Source organism: Cherax quadricarinatus, chromosome 16 (assembly GCF_038502225.1).
Source record: "Cherax quadricarinatus isolate ZL_2023a chromosome 16, ASM3850222v1, whole genome shotgun sequence".
Lineage (NCBI taxonomy): Eukaryota > Metazoa > Arthropoda > Malacostraca > Decapoda > Parastacidae > Cherax > Cherax quadricarinatus.
In genome coordinates, this window is record NC_091307.1 from 42,627,832 (window position 1) to 42,641,861 (window position 14,030).

The 14,030-nt window shown below is 41.3% G+C and overlaps 1 long non-coding RNA gene across 1 annotated transcript in view; it reads left to right on the top strand.

The window, feature by feature from the left end:
* The first annotated feature begins 255 nt into the window (after positions 1-255).
* Positions 256-14,030, top strand: part of LOC138852801 (uncharacterized) — a 46,485-nt gene continuing 32,710 nt past the window's right edge. The window contains exon 1 of the long non-coding RNA XR_011392088.1: positions 256-583. This is a non-coding gene — a long non-coding RNA (uncharacterized lncRNA). The remainder of the gene's footprint in view (positions 584-14,030) is intronic.

Here is a 14,030-nt window from a genome sequence, read left to right on the forward strand (position 1 = left end):
TGTTACATTGCTTAGATTCATTATTCATGAGTTCACAGTTGCAGATACGTAAAGAGTGAAAATATTTCGCAATGCCAGTACATAAACAAGAATAGTAATAATAATAATAATAATAATAATAATAATTGCCGATTTTTTTTAATTTTCCATTACTTAGTATGTAAGAATTGAAGGATATAATAATGTTCATACAATGTAATGTAAATGTGTAATGTTGGTGTGACTTGTCAAAGTACAGAACAACCAACATACCAGTAAGGGCGCCGGTGGGTACTTCCAAACTGAAGGGGAACGTGGAGAGGGGTGTATATTCTTGGGCAGTAGATCCCAAGTGGCCTTTCTGTGAAGTGTTTAGTGTTAACTCTCTTGAAAATGGATATTTATCGGCCAAATCTTTTAATGAAATGAAGAACTATTGTGTATTGCATCTGGAAGGGTCCAGATATAATATAAAACAGTGACAATATAAACAATGAACAATGAACTGGCAGACTAGTACTGAGAATAAAAGGAGACGGGGTTGTCTGGGTTAAGGAAGTTCCCACCACATGTACGCCTCCCAATGGATTAATTTCCACTACAGGTATGTAACTATTTATTGGCCATTATTAGTTGCCTATTGATAGGGAGGCGTTAGGATATATCACCGAGATCATAATTTGTTGAGTAATACTGAAATGTCTTTCCTGTTTTTCTTACTCTGTAATTGATCTCTCTATGTAATTACTGAAACAAATTGTAAACTGGGAGTGCACGAGAGGTGTAAGACAGGGAGTGCACGTAAGATGTAAGACTGGGAGTGTACTTGAGGTGTAAGACAGGGAGTGCACGTGAGGTGTAAGACAGGGAGTGTACTTGAGGTGTAAGACAGGGAGTGCACGTGAGGTGTAAGACAGGGAGTGCACGTGAGGTGTAAGACAGGGAGTGCACGTGAGGTGTAAGACTGGGAGTGTACTTGAGGTGTAAGACAGGGAGTGCACGTGAGGTGTAAGACAGGGAGTGCACGTGAGGTGTAAGACAGGGAGTGCACGTGAGGTGTAAGACTGGGAGTACACGTAAAATGTAAACTGGGAGTGCACGAGAGGTGTAAGACAGGGAGTGCACGTGAGGTGTAAGACAGGGAGTGCACGTAAAATGTAAGACTGGGAGTGTACTTGAGGTGTAAGACAGGGAGTGCACGTGAGGTGTAAGACAGGGAGTGCACGTGAGGTGTAAGACAAGGAGTGCACGTGAGGTGTAAGACTGGGAGTACACGTAAAATGTAAACTGGGAGTGCACGAGAGGTGTAAGACAGGGAGTGCACGTGAGGTGTAAGACAGGAAGTGCACGTAAAATGTAAGACTGGGTGTGTACTTGAGGTGTAAGACAGGGAGTGCACGTGAGGTGTAAGACAGGGAGTGCACGTGAGGTGTAAGACAAGGAGTGCACGTGAGGTGTAAGACTGGGAGTACACGTGAAATGTAAACTGGGAGTGCTCGAGAGGTGTAAGACAGGGAGTGCACGTGAGGAGCGCACGTGTGAAGAATAAGACAAGTATGCTCTGATGAATGCAGATGAGCCAGGTCTGCTGGTCGGTTGCAGAGTTGCTGTGATCAATGCATATGAGCCAGGTCTGCTGGTCGGTTGCAGAGTTGCTGTGATCAATGCAGATGAGCCAGGTCTGCTGGTCGGTTGCAGAGTTGATCTGAACTGACATTATCACAAGAAATAATCTAGAAGTATCTTGTAAACAAGATTTGCTGTGTTGAAAAAACAGTTACTCTACCTAAAATTATTTAATATGCTGATAATTGCAGATTCAAGAATTGTTTGTATCTTGGTGTCTTGTTCTTGACAATTAGTGCGACCTTATTATTAGTAAAATATTTGTGGTTATGTCGGTGAGAAATTCATGCGTTCTCCGAGTTACAAATACATCCAGCGAACTACAGTTCGGAAATGAGATTTAGATTTTCCAATGTTTATTTTCTCAGTCTTTGCAAGGGAAAGTGAATTTCCATTTTTTTTTTGAGTTTCATATTGGAGAAGCTGATGATTGAAGTGAGGCGGTGATGGCTACTTCGAATTTGTTGTAGAAAATTATTGAGACATGATTAACAATGAACCTATAAGTGGGAAAACTAATTTTCTTTAGGTGGTGTCTTGTCTGAGTTCATGTCACGTGCACGGTGTCTGCTGTCCGTATCTAGGGTGAGTTCATGTCACGTGCACGGTGTCTGCTGTCCGTATCTAGGGAAGTGAAAGTAGGAAAACACTTACTAAAGTTAAAAAAAAAAAACTTTCTTCCTTAATAATTTTGCTAATGCAGACACAATAAGCACTTACGAAGAAGACTATGATGAGCTCTCGCTTGGTCCTGGCAACTTTTTGTGAGTGAAAGTGAAGGACATTATGCTGGTTTATAGTAGACTTTGAAACGTAGTTCATAATCAGATTTGCAAAACAAAACAATGAAGAAAGGTAAGTGCTGCTGACTTCCTCTTTGAGTGTAAATTTGATGGAGAAGTTCTATCTGGTTTAGCCAGTGTTACAGGGTAGGAACGTCGACTCATCTAGACGAGTATCTGTAGACATAGCGAAGCCATGTGACCGGGAAGGGATTGATGTTGGAAAAATTATTCAGCGTTCAGTTGTTCCATTTAATAGTTCGCCAACACAGCACAAACTGAGAATTCAGAAGTTAAAAGTTTATATCCAACACTTGGTTCACTGAGTTCTATAAAGTCTCGGGCAGAAACGAGTACGTTGAAGTTGCCAGTCTTCTGGTGCAGGATGTTGATGGTCTGTCAAGTGGATATATATAGCACTCCCAGACAATACTGTTAGACGTGCCACTTATCTTATTTTCAATAAATCACAACTACCAACGTTTAACAGATAATCATATTCAGTTCAGCGAAGACAATGTAATGAGATATTGAAAAACCGGACATTATGCAAGAAATGTTGCTCATCTAAGATTAATCCCTCAACATCTCAAATTCGCCAAAGGCACACGGAAGCCACGAAGGTCTTCACTGTATTGTTGAAAAAGTCAGCAAGACATCAACTTCTAGGAAGGTTACTCAAAGAAATCACCATTGCCCTCTCCTGACCTTGCTTTCCACACGTTTCTCACCTTACATAATCGCTCTCTAAATCTTAACAGAAGACGTTAGCTTCAGCGTCGCCACCTCCTCCATAACAAGGTTGTCCGGCCATTCTTAACATAACTGACCCCCAATTCAAAATAAACACTTTCCTTCGCCAAACACACCACATCTTGAAATTTCTGAGGAAAGAAAGAAATTATTTCTCACATTCCCTAGCAAGCTCAGACTCGCTAGGATTTTCTTTCACAAATCAGTAATCCCACTAAGAACAATCTCCTGGAATTGATGGCGTCCCCCACTTAAACTATGTTTTAGGTACGTGAGGAATAAATGTATATCTTAATTTGATAAGGGTAAAATAGTAGTCTCTCTATTCAAGTACTTGGAGTTGTTTTGACAGTTAATGCCACGTACCTTCCCACGTACCTTACCTAGCGATCAGGGTAATCCAGTAATAGTGTCACTGTACCCTGACTCTGTTCTCTGTAAGTAGTCCTCTGTGATTGCTCGCTCTCTTCTATGTTTCCTTCATTGGCTTTAATCTGGCCACTCGCGTGTCTCTATGCCGTAACTATTATCCTCTGGTAACCTCTAATATTTCTCTGTCCGTTGAATTGATGTTGGGTCATTCTAGTTCATGAACCGCGAGAAGCTACCTACGAAAGAAGGCACTCTGTTTCTTGACACAAGATCCTGACTGCTCTTAGGCTGAATCTACGATACGGCTGTCATTGTCTATTCTTCAAGTAGCCTCAACATCGCGTGAACTACCAACGTCTGAACATAGACTCCTTCCATATTCTATGTATCCCTACATAACTCGAGCCTTCAAGATCCCAGCTCCCACATAGCTCACAGAAATTTATCCCTTGTTAGCTATGTTCACCTTCATATATGTTTTTTCCTTTTTTTTTTGTTATGTTTGTTAGGTTTAATTAGATGCCAATTTTTTCTATTTTCTACCGAAATAAAAATTATTATTTTTATCCTTATTTGATTATTATTAATTGGATTTATATATATATATATATATATATATATATATATATATATATATATATATATATATATATATATATATATATATATATATATGTCGTGCCGAATATGTAAAACTGGTCAATTAGCAAGAACTCATTTAAAATTAAGTCCTTTCCAAAAATTTCTCTTATACTTCTAAAGATATATTTTTTTTTCATTGATGTTGATGTAACAAATTTTAATTTTGCACCAAAAGAATCTTAGAAAACTTACCTAACCTTATAACAAGCGCAATTTATTTTAGTCTAATCCAATTAAATATATTTTACATAAGTTTACAATAATTTAATACTGAACAAACACAATGAAATATATTTTTTTCTTTAGGTTTAGAATGATTTTTGCGAAATTATTGCATACACAAATTTTCACTTGTCCTATATGGCAAGATGAGCGTTGCTATTTAAGCAAAGATCGCAAGTTCTGCCTATTCGGCACGACATATATATACATATGTATGTATGTATGTATGTATGTCGTGCCGAATATGTAAAACTGGCCAGTTAGCAAGAACTCACTTAAAATTAAGTCCTTTCTAAAATTTTCTCTTATACGTTTAAAGATATATTTTTTTTCATTAATGTTAATGTAAAAAATTTTAATTTTGCACTAAAAGAATCTTAGAAAACCTACCTAACTTTATTATAACAAGAGCAATTTATTTTAGCCTAACCCAACTAAATATATTTTAGATTTGTTTACAATAATTTAATACTAAACAAACACAGTGAAATATATTTTTTCGTTACGTTCAGAATGATTTTGGCGAAATTATTGCATACACAAATTTTCACTTGTCCTATATGGCAAGATGAGCGTTGCTATTTAAGCCAAGATCGCAAGTTCTGCCTATTCGGCACGACATATATATATATATATATATATATATATATATATATATATATATATATATATATATATATATATATATATATATATATATATATATATATATATTATATTTTTATTGTCACAAAAGGAGAAACTGAAAGATATCTACAACTTCCTCAAGAGGTATAACCTCCTCTAATTGAAGATAATTATCACTTTAATCAAAAGGAAGTGCTAAACCTACCAGGGTCATACAGTTCTGCTCTCTAATTGAAGAGTCTCTTGTTAACAGATTATCAGTTAACCTATAGGTTCTTCACTGAGTTGTCTGCTAGTGATCTCTTACATAGAACAATTAGAAGCTGAACGGTTTTCGTCCATCATCTACTCCCTGGTCTCCTGATGTCCTAGTAGTGTTGATGTTCCAAACCTCCAACATAAGCTCAACCAAGACGAACTTTATCAAGAACTTAAGTGCCTTTATAGGTCTATTGTTACTAACCATGCATGATACTAACACAAAAGCAGTCAACAGACCAGGCAAGATAATGAAAAATTAAGTACACACATGATGGAAGCTTTTCTCGAGCAACCGTATTTTCATTACCAGATTTATTTATAAGTGTACACAATATATAGTGTTTTTAACAAATACGATAAAGTGAATGAGTTTGGCAAGAGAGATAGAGCATATGTGTGACTACTATCACTTGCTTTAGACTCCCAAACATAAGACAGACTATTATACTGTTAACAGCTCGAAGACTCTGAATTAAACTCCCGGGCTACCACTACAAGCAAGTTAGCTATCACTTGGGCATACCCACCCCGCGTCACCCTCATCCCTTGCTCGCATACTTCCAGCACAATCTATCAGTCACCCCAAGTTCGAATGACGCAGTCATTCAGACGGGCGATGAACTACCGTTCTTTAAAGCAGGTTATTGACATTATACAGGAATGTGGTTACATGTGACGCACATCGAATATAAATACTGCATTCAGGGTATGCAACAACTCTTCCCTCCCATTAAACTCAAAGAGCAAGTTGATGACTCTCCACGACGTTCTACTGAACTGTGCTTAAAAGTCTGCCGCAGCCTCACCAACCAATACGATCTCTCATTTTTTATTCGCATTATGACACCAGGACTGAATGCAAGGTCATCATAGGATTCCTGCTTACTCTTCATAAGTTCAGTAGCTAATTCTTTGAGAATGAATGCTCTTCCCTTGATCATGGTTTACCAACATCAATACCATCACTTCATCATAAACTGCGGACAGTGTACATATAACGTTAACGATGAAAAGTAGATACATAGTCCTTCTTTGTAAGTCTATTGTTAATTTCATCTCTAGTACTCTTTTTAGCTCCAGTATCCAAGTTGCTGCACTATGATCACGATCATTGCTAGTAACAGTTACCTCCAACAAAGCATAACCCTGCTAGTTTAAACAATCACTGGCAACAATAATAACAAAATATACGTAGGAGAAACATTAATGAACGTCAGAAACAATTAATTTCCAAATGCACAAGTGGAAATGAAGACTTGGATAACTAATGTGATTCAAACCAAAACTTTAGCAACTATTGATTATAAAACTATTAGTTTCAAAACGCACTGCACAGTGGCAATGACTAGGACACCCAGAGACAAAAAAAATCTTGAAAAGCACTCGTCAATTAATCAAACCATTTCAATATTACAAATTACATAACAGTAACTCTTATATTTTTTTGGTTTGAATAAAAATTCATTATGGAATTCATTTGAAAAGCCGGAAAATGTAACTAATGAACAGAAGAAATGTTAGTTTAGTTTCAGGAATTCCTGCATTGTTTATTCTTGACCCTATTTTGAAATTAGAATATTTTGAACTTTGCATTAAATTGGCCAAATTACCAATTTCAGATTTCTTGTGTTCAATCGATAGAATAGAAGTAATACTAGTGAAATAGCTAAGAATTTGGTCGACTGGAGTAATATAATTGGTCTGAAATGGGAGTCAAAGTCGGCAAAATCGCCTATGCATAAATATCGCTGACACATCAAAATTCGCGAGAGCATAATTTCGTCAATTTTCCATCAAATTTCGTTCTTTTTGTTTTATTACCTTCAGAAAAAGATTCTCTACCATTTCATAAGAAAAAAATAACAAAATTATTTTTTGAAAATTTCTGGACACTGGTGCGCACTTTGAAATTTGGCCTTTGGACCCTTAAAGGGTTAATAAACCCTCATATAGCTAAACACACACGCACACACACACTCCCACATATACAGACTAACACATACACTCCCCCCCTGTTCCCCTCCCCTGCCAATCTCTCATTCCTTCCCCTGATCCCCCCCTCTCTCTTTCACCATTCTTCTCCCTACCTCTCCCTCTTTCCCCCTCCCCCTCTCCCATTCTCTCCCCTTGCATCTCCCTCCTCCTCACTCCCCATAATCCTCCCACAATCCCCCTCCCCACCCATCTCTGTATAGCCACTGTCTACAGTTACTCCTCTACCTCTCCCCCCCCCCCACACTCAGACAAACACACCACAAACCTAACACACAGAAGTACGTTAGTTTTCCTTTCTGAGGCAATCAAAAAAAAAAAAAAAGAATGAGTTGCCAGAGAGCAGGAAGGAAAACCAAGGGACAGGAGGATGAATCTGCAAAGGAAGATTGGGCAACAGAGCTCATGAAAAGGGAACATGAATAGGGAAAGAAACTAGATGAACTTAGCATGAGAATGGAAGAGAGGATAAATATGGAAAGCAAGAAGCGGGAGAGGCAAGTCATAGCAGCAGAGGCAAGTCATAACAGCTGAGGCTAGGATACAGAGATTAGAAGAGGAACTGAAAAATCTGAAACAGCCTTTAGAACTAAAAAATAATTTGGGAATGACATCAGAGACTGCTACCTCAGTCACAAACAGGTGGATTGTAGGGAATGAAGGAACAAAACTGCATGTTGAAGCCCTCTGAGAGGGGACTGTAGTAAATGAAAGAGCTAAGCTATATGTGGAGGCCCTAACAGACCACAGCAGAGCCCAGGGAAAGCTGAGGAGGGAAAATGACAGGCCACTGTGCCCAAGTACAATAGATAGTGAAACTGAAGAAAGGAAAGCTGCAATGGAGGAAATCAAATTGAATCAGTGGATACATTGGGATATGCAGTGGAAGAATGAAAGGGAGAGGTCAATCTTTGTGTATGGGCTCCAGGAAGTTGAAGGGGAAACTTACGAAGCAAGAAAACAAGGGGAAAAAATGCAGTCGAAAGCATCATAAAAGCAATAGGAGAAGATGACATGACCCAGCTGGAAAATTTTTCGAGAATAGGGGGGTTTGCAAGAAGAAGAACCTGGCCAATGAAAGTGACTTTCAAGGCAGATCGACTCGGAACAGGATCTTGCAGGAGAAAGCAAGACTAAAGGACATGCCCACATACTGGAAGGTGTATCGCGACCGTGACAGAACACAAAAAGAAAGGCAGAAATTGAGAGAGATGGTATAAAGGCAAAAGGAGAAAAGAGAGGAGAAGATGGAGATATAGATGGACAGGAGATCCCAGACACAGGAAGAAGACCAAATACAGCCTCCTTCACAACTACCTACAGAAGCCTCCCAACCAGGACAACCCCAGTGCAACCCAACATTCTAACCCAAAACATCCATGCAATATCCAATGCCCCAACCCATCTCATTACAAACTCCACCCCCACAGCAACCACCCATAGTTCCTTATCAGGTCTCCCACTTCCCCAATCCCAATGTACCCCCCAGACTACAGTCTTAGAAAAGAAGTTGAGGGTGTGGTATACAAATGCAGATGGAATAACAAATAAGTGTGAGGAGTGGCATGAAAGAATCAGGGAGACATCCACAGACATAATAGCACTCACAGAAACAAAACTCACTGGAATGGTAACAGATACAATCTTTCCACCCGGATATCAAACCCTCAGGAAAGACAGAGGGAGGAGAGGGGGAGGAGGAGTTGCACTGCTCATTAAAAACCAGTGGGGTTTTGAGAGAATGGAAGGAATGGATGGCACGGGTGAAAGGGACTACTTAGTAGGAACAATCCAGTCTGAGGGCCATAAAGTAATAATCGCAGTAATGTACAATGTGCCACAGAACTGCGGGAGGCCAAGAGAAGAATACGATGAGAGCAACAGAACAATGGTCGACACACTAGCCAAGGTGGCCAAAAGAGCTCACATTGGGGGAGCAAAGTTACTAGTTATGGGTGATTTCAATCACAAGGAGATTAACTGGGAAAAACCTGGAGCCCCATAGGGGTCCCTAAACATGGAGAGACAAGATGATGGATGTGGTACTTATGTAATCTCATGCATCAACATGTTAAAGACACTACCAGAGAGAGAGATGAGGATGAGACTGGACCTTGTTTTCGCACTGAATAGTTCGGACATCGAGGATATCATGTATGAAAGGCCCCTAGGAGCTAGTGATCATGTGGTTCTGTGCTTTGACTGCATAGTTGAGCTTCAAGTGGAGAGAGTGGCAGGAATAGGATGGGAAAACCAAACTACAAAAGGGGGGACTACTCAGATATGAGGAACTTCCTGCAAAACATTCAGTGGGAGAGAGAACTGACAGGAAAACCAGTAAAAGAAATGATGGACTATGTGGCAATAAAATGCAAGGAGGCAGAGAAGTTTGCTCCCAAGGGAAACAGGAATAATGAGAAGAACAGAAAGAGTCCCTGGTTAACCCAAAGGTGTAGGGAGGCAAAAACTAGGTGTTCTAGAAAATGGAAAAGGTACAGAAGACAAAGAACTCAGAAAAATAAAGAGATTAGCCGAAGAGCCAGAAACGAATATGCACAGATAAGAAGGGAGGCTCAGCGACAATATGAAAATGACATAGCATCGAAAGTCAAGTCTGACCCGAAGCTTTTGTATAGTCACATCAGGAGGAAAACAACATTGAAGGACCAGGTAATCAGACTGAGGAAGGGTGATGGGGAGTTCACAAGAAATGACCGAGAGGTAAGTCAGGAGGTCAACACAAGATTTAAAGAAGTATTTACAGTGGAAACCGGTAGCACTCCACGAAATCAGAACAGGGAGGTACACCAACAAGTGCTGGATGAGGTACACATAACCAAGGAGGTTGTGAAGAAGCTGCTATGTGAACTTAACACCTCAAAGGCGGTGGGACCAGAAAACATCTCTCCGTGGTGCTGTGTGCCATTAACTAAGATCTTCAACACATCCATTGAAACTGGGCAACTCCGTGAGGTATGGAAGACGGCAAATGTAGACCCAATTTTTAAAAAAGGAGACAGACATGAGGCATTAAACTACAGACCTGTGTCAAGAACGTGTATAGTATGCAAAGTCATGGAGAAAATCATCAGGAGGAGAGTGGTGGAGCACCTGGAAAGAAAAAAGTGTATAATCGACAACCAGCACGGTTTCAGGGAAGGAAAATCCTGTCACAAACCTATTGGAGTTTTATGACAAGGTGACAGAAGTAAGACAAGAGAGAGAGGGGTGGATAGACTGCATTTTCTTGGACTGCAAGAAGGCCTTCGACACAGTTCCTCACAAGAGGTTACTGCAAAAGTTAGAGGATCAGGCACACATAACAGGAAAGGCACTGCAGTGGGACAGAGAATACCTGACAGGGAGGCAACAACGAGTTATGGTACGTGACAAGGTGTCACAGCGGGCACCTGTGACAAGCGGGGTTCCACAGGGGACAGTTCTAGGACCTGTGCTGTTTTTGGTATATGTGAATGACATAACGGAAGGGATAAACTCAGAAGTGTCCTTGTTTGCAGATGATGTGAAATTAATGAGGAGAATAAAATCGGTCGAGGATCAGGAAGGATTACAAAGAGACCTGGACAGGCTACAAGCCTGGTCCAGCAACTGGCTCCTTGAGTTTAACCCTGCCAAATGCAAAGTCATAAAGATTGGGGAAGGGCAAAGAAGACTGCAGACACAGTATAGTCTAGGTGGCAAAAGACTGCAAACCTCACATAAGTAAAAAGATCTGGGGGTGAGTATAACACCGAGCAAATCTCCTGAGGTGCACATCAATCAGATAACTGCTGCAGCGTACGGGCATCTGGCAAACCTAAGGATAGCTTTCAGATACCTCAGTAAGGAATCGTTCAAGACTCTGTACACCATTTACATCAGCCCCATACTGGAGTATGCAGCACCACTTTGGAATCCACACCTGGTCAAGCATGTCAAGAAATTAGAGAAAGTGCAAAGGTTTGCAACGAGACTAGTCCCAGAGTTAAGGGGATTGTCCCACGAAGAAAGGTTGAGGGAAATCGGCCTGATGACACTGGAGGACAGGAGGATCAGGGGAGTCATGATAACGACATATAAAATACTGCACAGAATAGACAAGGTGGACAAAGACGAGATGTTCCAGAGATGGGACACAGAAACAAAGGGTCACAATTGGAAGCTGAAGACTCAGATGAATCAAAGGGATGTTAGGAAGTATTTCTTCAATCATAGTGTAGTTAGGCAGTGGAATAGCCTAGAAAGTGACGTAGTGGAGGCGGGAACCATACATAGTTTTAAGACGACGTTTGATAAAGCTCATGGAGCAGGGAGAGGACCTACTAGCAATCAGTGAAGAGGCAGGGCCAGGAGCTATGAATCGACCCCTGCAACCACAAATAGGTGAGTACAAATAGGTGAGTACACACACACACACAAAACAGATTATGGGAGAGTATACCTCGACCATGACAGAACACAAGAAGAATACACGATACTGAAAGGGAGGGTACAAAGACGCAAGGAGGAACAAGAGGCAATGATGAAGATGAGCAGGACCCAGAAACAGGAGGAAGGGCAAACACCCCCCCCCAAAAACTCCTGCAGAAGGACTCCAACTGCAACAACCCCAATGCAACTGAGCAATCTCAACCAAAATCCACACACTGTTCCCTCTGCCACCAACCCCTACAGCTGCCTCCTATGGGCATTCTGACCCCACCCCCTCATCACAAACCCCACCCACACCATAACTCCCCATATGCCACCACCAGGGCTCCCACTTCCAAAACCCCAATATTCTCCCGGAACCACATTGTTAGAAAAGAAGCTCAAGGTTCGGTACAAGAACGCGGATGGAATAACGAATAAATATGAGGAGTGACATGAAAGAATCAGTTAGAAAACCTTAGACATCATAGCAGTCACAGAAACGGAACTAGCTGAGACAATAACAGATGCAATCTTCCCAGCAGGATATCAGATCCTGAGGAAAGATATAACGAGTAGAGGGGAGGAGGGGTTGCACTGCACCGATGGGGATTTGAGGAAATGGAAGGCATGGACGGGATTGGAGAATGGGACTACATAGTAGGTATAATTCAGTCTGTGGAACATAAAGTAGTCATTGGAGTGATGTATAACCCACCACTGAACTGCAAGAGGCCAAGAGAGGAGTACAAAGAAAACAACAGAGCGATGGTGGACACACTGGCTGAGGTGGCAAGAAGAGCTCACTCGAGCAGAGCAAAGTTACTGATTATGGGCGATTTCAACCACAGGGAGACTGATTGGGAAAACCTGGAGCCACATGAGGGTCCCGAAACATGGAGAGCCAAGATGATAGATGTGGTACTGGAAGACCTCATGCATCAACATGTCAGGGGCACTACCAGACAGAGAGGGGAGGATGACCCAGCAAGACTGGACCTTGTGTTCACCCTGAGCAGTTCAGACTTTGAGGACATCACTTACGAGGGGTCCCTTGGAGCTAGTGATCGCGTGATTCTGAGTTTTGAATATATAGTAGAGTTACAAGTGGAGAGGGTAACAGAGAACTGATAGGAAAGTGAGTAAACCAAATGATGCAATATGTGACAAAATGCAAGGAGGCAGAGGAAAGGTTGTTCCTAAGGGCAAGAGAAATAATAGGAATACCACCGTGAGTCCTTGGTTTACCCGAAGGTGTAGGGAGGCAAAAGCTAAGTGCACCAGAGAATGGGAAAGGTACAGCAGGCAAAGGACCCAGGAAAATAAAGATATTAGTTGAAGAGCCAGAAACGAGTATGCGCAGGTAAGGAGGGAGGCCCAGCGACAGTATGAATGCGAGATAGCATCGAAAGTCAAGTCTCTCCTGAAACTGCTGTATAGCCACATTAAGAGGAAGACAACAGTCAAAGACCAGGTGACCAGGCTGAGGAAAGAAGGTGGGGAACTCACAAGAAACGATCAAGAGGTATGTGAGGAGCTCAGCATGAGTTTTAAGGAAGTATTTACAGTGGAGACAGGACGGCCTCTGGGAGGACAGAACAGAGGGGGACACTAGCAAGGAATATACCAACAAGTGTTGGATTACATACATATAACTGAAGAGGAGGTGAAGAAGCTTCTAAGGAACATTGATACCTCAAAGGCAATGGGACCGGACATCTCAACGTGGGTCCTTAGAGAGGGAGCAGATATGCTGTGTGTGTCACTAACCACAATCTTCAACACATCCCTTGAAACTGGGCAACTACATGAGGTATGGAAGATGGCAAATGTAGTTCCCATTTTTAAAAAAGGAGACAGAAAAGAGGCAATAAACTATAGACCATATCACTGACGTGTATAGTATTCAAAGTCATGGAGAAGATTATCAGGACGAGAGTGGTGGAGCACATGGAATGGAACAAGAGTATAAACGCCAACCAGCATGGATTTATGGAAGGCAAATCCTGTGTCACAAACCTTCTGGAGTTTTATGACACAGTAACAGAAGTAAGACACGAGAGAGAGGGGTGGTTGATTGCATCTTCTTGGACTGCAAGAAGGCCTTTGGCACAGTTCCTCACAAGAGATTAGTGCAGAAGCTAGAGGATCAGGTGTATATGACAGTATGGGCACTGCAATGGATCAGAGTACCATGGATGGAGGATCACGTACCAATGGATCACGTACCATGACAACGGGTCATGGTACGTGATGAAGTATCACTGTGGGCACCTGTGACGAGCGGGGTCCCATGGGTCGCTCCTAGGACCAGTGGAATTTTTGGTATATGTGAATGACATGATGGAAGGGTTAGACTCAAAA